The sequence below is a fragment of the Hipposideros armiger genome, unplaced genomic scaffold, assembly GCF_001890085.2.
Source record: "Hipposideros armiger isolate ML-2016 unplaced genomic scaffold, ASM189008v1 scaffold_13, whole genome shotgun sequence".
NCBI lineage: Eukaryota > Metazoa > Chordata > Mammalia > Chiroptera > Hipposideridae > Hipposideros > Hipposideros armiger.
In genome coordinates, this window is record NW_017731363.1 from 6,399,516 (window position 1) to 6,411,312 (window position 11,797).

Here is an 11,797-nt window from a genome sequence, read left to right on the forward strand (position 1 = left end):
TCCTAGCCAGGGGTCTCATTAGGAAATGCCTGCATTCTAGAATCACAGCATGATCCTTTAAAAGGCTTCCTTTTGGGCATATTTTATTAACTACAACAACACAAACCAACTCTACTTACCTTAAGCAGAAAATGAATGTATTCTAATAATTTATTGAACAGCTCACAGAAATAACAGGAAGGTTGGGGAATCAGCTAGGAAAATGGGCAGGAAACAAAGGAACAGGCAGTTGGATACACTGGTAAAATTGCATCACAGGAAGAGTTGATTAAAGAAGCTACCTCTGAGCCACGGATGCCACCCCGACTCTATCACCTCTGAAGGCTGGCTACTCTGGCTGTAGCTGCAAAGAATTCTAAACTGTTCCCTATTTCTATCTCCAGATCCAAAATCCTGAGTGGAAGAATTCAATTTTTCTCAGTTTTGATAATATGGAAACAATTCCGGCCACTAAAGGTCGAAAACACATATTTTAGTTTCCTTAGTAAGAGGCAGGACTGTTCTTTCCTGCAATACTTACACTGTGGGCCATTCTCCAGATATAGAAAAGGGTGCAAGGTGGAGCTCTCCATCCCTTTGGCTCTTGAAAATCCCTGAAAACTCATCTTCTTATATGTGAGATACACACACACACACACACACACACACACACACTTATAATGCCCCACTTCAAATAATGCAGCTTACCCTATTCCCAAAGAAAACAATCCAATATTTCATCAGCTACTTCTTCTAGCCCCTCACCCAGGGCATCTGAGCAATATCTTATTTCAGTCGTACTCCCTTCTCTACCTCCAACACACTCTGTGTGCAGTAGTGGGGTAAAGGAAGAGGAAAGAAAGGGCAACAACTTAAAATGTGTAAATATATACATGGCGCAGTGAGGAAGAGAATCTGGGTAGAGGCTATGGTCCGTGTTTCTGCAACTGATGATGTATTTACGACACCTCCCCTTTGTTACTCATTTCATGTTCCCATTGCCCTCAGCCCCACCTTGGCTGGCTGCACTGGTATGCTGGAAATGTTTACCAACCAGCTCTCTGAAAACGAAAAAGGTATTCATTATACATTGTACTGACATAGAGGATGTTTAGCACACAATTTACAAATAATGATAAAATATACAATGTTCTTTATTTTAAATTCCATATAGCCACTCGACTGTCAAAGGTTGGTGCTTTTTGTGTGTGTGTGTGTGTGTGTGTGTGTGTGTGTGTGTGGCCAACCTATGATTGCAATTTAACCATGATTTCACAAAGCCAGACTACAAATAAAGGCTTGATTTCAATTCAGCCAAGAAGTTGCCTGAGTCATTAACTAATGGGTATAGTTGTGACATGGATATCAGTTGATATTTTTGTTTGCATTCACAAGTAAGATGAAAGTAAAAGAAATGGAGATCCATAAACTTCATTTATTCAGCAATGACATGAGTGACTGCTTTACTAGATCAGATAAGTTTTCAAATAGTGGAAGAATATTGCCTCAAATTTTTATGCTATTCACAATGTAATAGCTGCAGATACAACCTGATTTTAAATTTAACCTGTATTGTTAACATTTTCTCGATCACTTTCTTAAGTCTAGATAATCAACAAAACACAGTATTGTGATTTGATCTATTTAAAGAATACATAAACAAGTTCCTACTTAACATTAATAAACTTTATATCTTTCCTTTTTTCTGATTGAACTTTAATTTTTCATATCATGACACATAGGATTTTTAGTAATAAATATGTAATTTTTACATGTTTATTTTATACTCTATCATCCTTCTCAGTAAATTATATATATATGTATATGTGTATGTATGTATGTATGTATGTATATATTGGAGTTTTAAATTTCATCTCTAAGTGTTAAAACTATTCTTATGGATTGAGTTATTACAGTTATTGGTATACAATTGACAAAAACAACATAAATATAAATACTGATAAATAATCATTAAACATAAAAAAGCAAATTTTAGTTGAAATTGCATTGCTTAGTAATATGAGTGGAGCTGATTTTTTAAGATTAGTTCATGTATCCATGGATGCGTATGACTTAATGCTAGAATGAGACCGGGTTCAGCAACAATTCAACAATTTGTTCCGATTTTTTCAGTGTTGTAAATGTAAGTACTGAGAAACCTTGCTCACATAAATGAATATGTAGGAATGGAGGAGGGTCGCTATACCTGTGTCACTCATTTTGCCGAATTCTTTCCAAGAAGGTGCTAAATGTTACCTAGTGATCTCCTGACAAAAATTATTTTTAATGCTGTATCAGGTCCCAGCTCTTAGGTTTTTCAGTTTTGTTGAAAGCAAAGATTTACAACTGTATGACTTGAGAAATTGTCATCTACTCTTTGCATCACTAACTTTCTCCAATTTTGAAAGCATACTAACTACAAAGACATTACTATGACTTACAACACAACTATTAATTTTACTTGTTCTTTCTCTAACAGGCATCCCATTTAGCCTTTATACTGAGAAAAGTTTAGCAAATAGTTTTAAGTATTTGTCACTACAATATTATTTACAAATGCTTTTATGTCATCACATGCTTTAACCATATTTTCATCAAAAGCTTGGAACTGCAGCCTTAGCTCACCCAAGTTACGGGAAATGTATCATCTCTATGGGAAAGCCCATCCACATTGTCAAACCAGTTAGTCAAATCAGACTTGCCTCTGTCTTTCTCCACGTGACATCTCATATTGGCTTGGGCTTCTCACAGCGTGGTTGCCTTAAGGTAGTTGCTCTTCTTACATGTAGGTGCCTTCCAAGAGGCAAGGAAGTGCCCAGCCAGTTAAGGGTTATATCTAAAACTGGCACAGTATCACTTCACCCTATTCTATTGATCAAAGCAGTCACAGAGCCCTCCAGATTCAAGACGTGGAGAAATAGACTCTACCTCTCACTGAGGGAGTCACAAGTTTGCATTTTAGAATACCAGTGGGATCGTGATATCATTGCAGTCACCTTTGGAAAATACAATCTGCATTAGCTAGTTTCTGAGAACGTATTTCATCAATACTCAGGACTGAGGAAACAACTCGTAGGTTTCAGTGTCCCATAGGCCTTACCATGAGGTGGACTCGTGTCCAACCTCCAGTTATCTTCTGACCAGTCTGACTGATGAGCCACAGTAACTTTCAGGGTCCTCAGGACTTAGTGTTATCTTAGAGCCACTGTCCAATAATCCCCCATAGATGGACGTGTTTCCCTTTCCCAGTGCATATTTACTGTGGTAAGTGATGGAGTCTCTCATGTGAGGGATAAAATGAAGATCCAAGACGTACTGGGGGAAATCTTTGCAGGGTCCTTTCTTGGAGCACACAGCCTCCCCTTTGTTCAAGTGTCTCTAGTCTAGGAATTGGGTGACTCAGGTTTTAGAACTGGGTGAGAGGCCTCAACTCGGTATTTTTCTTTTTTGACACATGTATATAACCTCTGTTAACAAGGCATGGAGTTTTGTTGTTGTAAAAGTCAAACATGGCGTTAGGAGAATAACCAGAATCTTCAGACCTGGCAATCACATGACCAGTCCATGATTGCCAAGGATGCCTGTGGCTCAGACTTTTAATTCCCACTCTGATAAGCATGATCATCTTGCTTCTGGTGGTGAAGGCGTGCCCCCTGGGGCCTCTGTCACTCGGAGATAGTCCTACTACATTGATATCAGGAAGCCCATTACCAATTAGGGGTTGCAAAGGGTACCTCAAAGGAGTTGAGGAGAGCTGGGGGTGGGAACTGAATAGGAGCTATGCAGAGCCATGTGGAATGAAGTACAGATAAGGATGAAAGGATGATCTGGGCTTCTTGTGATGAATGAAGGGAGATTAGTCCCGTTGGCCTTAACGCAGGTAACAGTGACAGCAGCATGACTTTTCTCTCCTGCCTGGAAATAAATGGTCTTACCACATGAGTGGGGATTTCACTCTTGATGCTGCCAATGGAGATGTGGCAGTCCAAGGAGGAACAAGTCTCCAAAGAGTACATTATTCCCAGTGATCATAGATGACTGTTTAATTTGCTGGTTTACCAGTGGCTGCCAGAGCCCTCCTTAGCACTGCCTTCAGCCCCAACTAGGGAAAATAACTCATTCCACATAGCTCCTATTTTCCTAAGGCTATTGGTTGCAATTCATGCCCAGACATCCATTCCTATATGAGTCAAGGTTATGACTGCAAGTAGTAGATACTGACCCATCCCTGGAGGGATTTGGGATGGTTCACATATTCAGTGAGAGTGCTGGAGAAACAGACCTAGAAAGAGAATAGGAGAGACTGGTGAATATGACAGAACCAAATCATGCCATTGGAAAGTTCGGTTAGGACACCACTGCCCAATTCTAAGCCTTGCCCCAAACACTGCTGCCGTTAGAGTGGGCAGGCCACTACTGTCAATCTGGAATGAATTCTAAACAAATTCTAAATGTCCATTGCTCCTTTTCCCATACTCAAATGTCCTGCCTTAATCCATGTGCCCAAGCTTTATCTCTCCGTGGAGGCAATATCTTTCCTTTCTGTGTGGGGAGGCTGGGAGAGATGCAGAATAATAGTACCTCTACACATACGGAGTGAGTGCAGTTGCTGGTCAAAAAAGAAAATCTGTTCCAGTAAATAACTCACAGGATCCCATGTTCATTTCTATCAAAGAATAGCCCTTATATCAGCTGTGAGTAGCAAAACTCCCAAAGGACAAGAAAGTGGTTTTGTTTTCCTCCCTCAGAAGTGTAGGCAGTCCGAGTCTAGTGTGGTGCCTCTGTGGACCTAGGCGCCTGTCAATATACACCTTCTGCCTCATGATCCAAGATGGCAACTCCTGCTCCAACCATTACATCTGCATTGCAGCTAAAAGGATTGAGGAAAAAGAAGTAGCTGACCTCTCCCTTCAGGGATACTTACCAGGAATTATAAACACTGCTTTTGTGTAATGACCCTTAGCCAGAATTTAGTCACAGGGCCACCGTGAGCTGCAAGAGGAGTGGCTGTGCAGCCAGTTAAAATTTAGCGGTTTCATTACTGAGGAAAAGAGGGGAGAATGAATATTGAGGGACACCTAGCTCTCTCTGCCGCATTCAGGACACTTTTGCATTTTACAGTGGAGAAACTGCCTTCTACCTTGACTGTGCTCCCATCCCTCCCAAAGCACTGTGGCACAGAAGCCACTCAATAGAAAAGACTTGCTTGCCACCCTTCAATCTCAGGGCTTCTCAGGACATTGTATAACGATCTACTCAACCACATTTCCATTGCTGATGCTTCCATTTCCTATTCTTTCTTGATGCTATTACCTCATTCGCTGTTTTCACTGCAGAGCCTAGCAGGCTACCAAATCATTAATATCGATTACACATTATGTATAAGTCCTCTTTCTCTTTCACTCTTTCTATCAATTTATTTAAGGGCGCTTTCTTATTGAACTGATACTTAAGCCCCGCGTCGTGTACAGTTTTGCAATGACTTACATAAACCATGCGGTTTAACCGTGAGGATATTTTATTGCAGCTTTCAAAAAACATCCTAATAGATGAAAACATGCTGCTTTTACAGAAAAAAAGATACATGGGTCCGATTAATTGGTTTTCTAGGGACACATCCATTTTACAAGCAAAAACAAGCCTTCATAGTGATAATAATCTTGTACATTAATTGTATATGGAAAGCAAGTAACATTAATCATGTAGTATTATCTATATTTATATAGATATATTTACACATTTATTTATATAGATCTATATTTATTTACTATAAATATATGCCTCCCTGGCTTTATCTCTGTATCGTTATGATGAAAATATACTCTGGAAAATATGCAGGAAGGGGGATATTTATGAAATTAATTGACATAAGATGTCCTGTAGAATTTCCATTTTTGAAATTATTTTCATCATGAATACTATTTCATATGGCTACCCTTGTAGAAAAAAAAAGGATGCCACTTCCCTATCCAGATGTTTTGCCCCTCGCTTTTTTTTAGTGGGAAAATACCAGGAATGATTCATTTCCTGAATTAAAGTAATAATGTATATTTAGCCAGTCACATCTACAGTAGAAAATGTATCTGTGATCTACTACAGTAAGAACTTTATTTTGGGGCCATTTGTACACAGAAGCTGTGACAGCCTGTGTGCCTCACCGTATCCTCTTGGCTCCTACCTTCCAGCACCATGAACCGGCTTCCTACCTGCCAATCACTGCATTTTTTTTCCAGGGCCTTTTCTTGCAAAGGGCACTTTGCCTGCTGGTGTGGCAGGCAGCTCTGAATCAATGATGGAGGGGAGTTGGCGCATAAATACCCTAGCCACCTTGTTGGAGCTGGGCTCATTCTAGGGCATGTGTCCTCTTCAGACTCCCAGAGGTTCCCCTGTGGAACTGAGCTCCAGTTACCTACAGTGGTAACTGCTTCACAACCTCCCTCTTCAGGTGCCTTCCCTCCACCCTCCCCCAGTTCCCTGCTGGTAATTCCTTCCCTGCCCAAACAAGCTACTTCTATTTGAATCCCTGTCTCAGAGTCAGGGAAAGAAAGACAGAAGCAAAGAAAAAAATGCTTATTAATGTGCTTACTACCCTGGACATTTGCCTAAATCATAACTTCTGATTTAGATAGAGGAACCTGGATTATATGGGATTTAAATTCAGTCAAAATTATTTCAATCATGGTTTAAATCACTAGATAATGTAACTTATTTTAAACCATCCTTGGTCATTTTTTCCTATTATTTAGCCCTCCATATACACATCAAATATGGCCTTCAGTACAGCCCTCAAACATACTCATCAAAACTCAGCTTTGAGAGTGCCTGGGGGAAGGGACCCCACAATACAGTATTCTCTCCTCCAGTAGTGGCCGGCCTGGCGCTGGATCTAAGCTCATCGCCTATTGATTTGGCTGTTGGTCTAGTTTTGAAAACACATGCAGCATTTTAAGTGATTGTTACTCTTTCTAACAGAGCAGCCAGGATTTAAATGCAGATCAATCTGAATTGTGAGACCAAGCTCTTAACCGCCTACAGGACCGTGGGGCTGGAGGGAGGGCTGCCTGAGCAGCTCTGCTGGACTGTGGCTGTGTTAATCTCACTGGAGTGAGGAGAGCAAATAAGGGATTAAGAAAGGGCTGATGCCTGAGTCACCCCAGGGCAGTTCCAGGTCACATGCACATCGAGACTATGTGACATTTAGATGTCTCAGGTCACCCCAAGCCAGATTATCTTTTAGTCCTTGCTTGGCCTGGCCACATGCACTTGGAAGCTCTCACACATCCTCCTTACCCTTCAGAAGAAAATAGATGATGAGTGTTCAATTGTGCATGAAACAGGTTTGCCCTGCTCAGCCAGACCACAGAGAAGCCACAGAATTTCCTCTGGTGACCCGACAGGCTCAGGGAGCAAATGCACTCTCTCTCCTTCTCTCCCTCTCACTCTCTTGCTCTCTCATTTTCTCTTTCTTAATCTGTCTTTCTCATTCGCTGCCTCTCTCTCTCTCTCTCCCTCCCTCTCCCTCTCCCTCTCCCTGCTTTCCTCCTACACGCTTTTCTCTTTACTACCTCTTATGCAGCAAGAAATCTCTGAAGTTTAAAAACAGACATTCTTTGACAGGTCTCTAGGTAAACTCACGTGGCACCAGGCCACCCTTAAACATTCTTCACAGCTCCCATCTCTCTTGGACCCACCGCCTTATGTCTGGGTCTCTGTACATTTCCAACTAGATAATTTGGTTGAATGCATCAAGCCTCCCAAGGAAGAGTCACTTGTCCTAAAAATCTGATTCCCAGAAGCACAGCAAGTGACTTCAGCTTATTTACTGGGGTCAAATGCTGGCAAATACCCATGATGCCCGAGGCCGAGAGACTGTTATATAACCATCCTTCAGCAGAGACAATGAGGTCACATGTTTGCCTGTCTAATCGCTGATCGGGGACATGTTTGATTGCAGATAATGTGCTCGCTAGCCCACAACTTAATTACTGAGTGTCTGAATCAACAAAGCTTCCCGATGTAGGTCTTGCCTAATGGTGCATCTGTTAGAGATCATTGCCTCCGTTTGGCCTCTAAATGAAAGTTCTGGGGGATACAGTGGGCCATTGCCAGCACTGTTCTCGATGACCTCTCATTGAAAAACATGCCAATTCCCACAGTTTATTTTCTAGCCAGCAATGGGCATTATTGTTTATATCCAGGGCCAAATGGATCGAATGACTCCGGGGTGGCAGATGTTGGTAGAGCCTCTGGTGGAAGCATGCTCTCCAAGGAAATTAATGGCACAGTCATTTTGGTATATCTGCAGCCAGAGTCCAGTTATCCAGATGGAAGGGCTCCAGAGCAACAGAGAAGAGGGAGTTCCTTTCCCAAGCTGGTAAAGAAAAGATGTTGGGAAAAGTCAAGGAAAATAAGCATGCAAGAAGTAAGATAGGGCCAAATGTTGAGTCTATTAGTTGGGGTTCCAGCAGTCTATCAGGATCTAACTATAGAGTTTGGAGCCCAGTGGGACACTAAGGGACATCTCTCCTGGCTGTTTCCTCCTTCCGAATTCCATACCCCATGTGTGTGGTTTTGCCTGGGTTCCAAATGGAGCTCCCACCATGCCCCTCCTTGGCCATCATTATCACAAGCACAGTGCCTGGCAATGGCTTCAAGATTTGGAAAAAAATAAGTTTGGGGTATTTTTTTTATTTTTGGTATTTTTTGTTTGTTTAAGATTTAAGGAGTCTTGGTCTATACACAATTGTTACTATTTAATCACTAGAAATAGCTATGCCCATTTTCTCACCTGCAAAATTAAATAAATGCAACATGCCATTTTAAAGAAATTATACTACAGTTGGATCTACCCAGATGATTTTTAGGACACTAGCCAAGACCTAATTTTCAGTTCTGTGTAGAAATGTCCACACCCTGCTGGGCATCCAGCCCCCTAGACATTGAGATGTGTCCTCTGGCCTCTTCAAATGTCCGTCACCTCCTACTGAATGTAGGAAAACTCAACTCTGGTTGGGTGAGAAGGGGGAGGATTTTCTGAGTCCAAGAATCTTTTCGTGTGTGGCCAGAGCCAGAAGACAAGGTATGAAACAAAGCTAGAAATAAAGCACAAAACCTTTCCCATTTGTTTTTTTTTTCCCCCCCTAAAGCCTGCCATTAACTGCAAGGCAGTGTGGCTTGTGTGGGTGGGTGAATTGAACGTTTGTCTGTTCCAAAGTGCTTCTGAACAGAAATTCCTCCAGGGCCCCATATTGTCTAGTGCACCACAGATTCATGAGCAATATTAAGGAACAGGAATAGTTTCCAGAGAAGCCTAGAGCCCTCGTTCTGTATGTCTAGAGACCAGAAGCAACCAGCACACCAGGATAAAATCCTGCCTACACCTCCCCATCGCTCCACCCAACTCGCTATCAGATTTGAAAATTCAAGTTTGGAGGGCCGGCTGAGTGGCTCAGTTGGTTAAGAGCTCGCTCAAGAGTTTGAGCTCTGAGCAACAGCGGTTCGAGTCAGCCCGGGCCGAGCTGAGCAGCCGTGAGCTGCCAACAGGTGGGGGGATGGCTCAGCTAAAAAAAAAAAAAAAATTCAAGTTTGGAGTACAGACCTGCTTTTGCTTTGCAGCTCCTCTGCCGGCATCTGAAGCCCAAGGGGCAAGTCCTCTTTCCCTCTGGAAAACTGCATCTTGAATATATGCGCACTGAACCAGAGAATGGCTGCTTATAAAAAAGAGCCTTGTTATCTAATAGTGCAGTAACTCCTAGTCAGGGATGGCACTGAATTATTTTGCACAGAAGTCAAATATTATGGGGGTTATTTTTCTCCTATAATCAACAAGCATAGGGTCAAAGGCTATGAGGCCAAGCGCATCTCGGAATCTGAAATGATTGCTTGATTGAGGTTTTTCTTTCTCTGAAGAACACCTTCAGGTGATGGTGTTGTTAAGGCTGTCATCTTATTTTATAGCTGAATCCCCTCTTTTATTACACACACACACACACACACACACACACACACACACGCTGATTGTGTATATATTGACAGTGTGATTTGCCTTCATTGAGGGATCTAAGCAGGGTTGGTCATTTGCTTGGAGAAAAATAGCAACTCAGTGTATGAGCTCCAAGGGTTTTCTTTGCCTAGCAACATACTGGCAGGTCACATTACCCTTATTGGTGCTGTGAGGATGGCTTGTTGACTGAATACACAATCACATCTGAATGTTATGGCAATAAATCCCCTCCTTTAGTAAAGCACAGACATTAATGGTCTGTGAGGCAAAGAATTAGCTGTGGGCCACACTGATGCATATATTCAGCATCAGGTTAAAAATCCCAAGCGAGCATCAATTACCACGTTAAAGGCAGTTTCTATTTCAAGCTAGATTGCAAAGCAATAGGATAACGCCACACACCTTCAAAGGGAACTAGTTTTAATTGATCAGACTGTAGTCCTTGAATTCAAATGAGCCCTGTTTTCTTCCCCTTGAACCTACCAATATCTTATCTCGAGGGGGGACCAAGAATGCAGGCGAGGGGGTTTCACAGGATGGCATATTCCAATGAATAGTGATCCTTATATGGACCTAATCATAATGGGAGGCCTTTTGGAAATCCCCTAACTGCTCTAGTGAAAACTGCAGGATGCATATCATCCCCATGCCCTGGGCCTAACTTTTAAAATTCTGTGCCATTCACCTACTCAGAAGTAACCTTGGAATTAAACCTTCCAGTCTGTGCTCCAGAAATGTAAAGATCATTAAAAAAAGTGAGTGATTGAAGAGATTCTGGAGAACCTTGCTCGTTCCAGATGGCCTCTGCTCCAAAGGGAGAAGCTCTTCAAGTGTCCCACACAGTCCTAAGCCCTGTGGGGACTTGTCCCTTCGCTTGTGCCTCAAGCACAGCATAGGAAATATACTGGGGAGAAGTGGAGGGTGTTTCAAGCAAGAGGATTGTCTGGCTAAGGGTGCTGTTCCTCCTAGCACTCAGTGCAGAGGGAAGCCAGTGTGGGCCGAGTGACTGTTGCAATGGGGATCCTCTCCTGTCAGTGGGCTATCTGATAGTTGGTATGGTTCACAGCATGTGCACTAAAAACCCTGTGTTGTACCTTATGCTTTAATTCCTCAAACCAATGTTGTTTCTGGTTTTTTTCTCTCTCTCCTAGTGAATCTTCAACTACTTGTACCTTGTTTTTCTCTCATGGAAAAGTTGCATAATAATTGGTCATTTGCAAACCTGTGAGAAAAATAAGGCTGTTTCAGCGTGATGGGTGGATTTTTAAAGAGCCATTTAGTGTGAAACCTGAATTTCTAAAATTATACCTTAATTGAGAATAAACTGTCTTTCCCTATATATGTTGTCCAGTGAATGATAGAATATGGAACTTGCTAAATCCCATATATAGTGAATTTGAGTTTTAACAATAACAAAAAATACATATTAAATATAAAACTCTTGGGCTGGCCAAGTGGCGTGTTGGTTAAGAGTTGGTTTGGGACACCAGTTCTGAGCAGCAGGGCCCTGGTTCAGATCCCACATGAGGGCCAGTGACGCTGCACCCTCTACAGCTAAGGTGGTGAACAAAAGCTCAACCTGGATCTGGGCTGCCGTGAGTCACCAACGGTGTAGGCTGCAGCCCCTGCTGGACCGGGCGTGCACTTTCGTGAGCGGCCATGAGCCGCCATGAGCGGCCGTCCAATGGCCAGTGAGTGACTACCTCACCCGGAAAGAGAGCAATGATACCAACATGGGCCAGTGAAGCAACGTCCTCCACAACTAGACTGAAGAACAAAAGGACAGCAACTTGTCTGTTCCCCTTCCGCAATTCC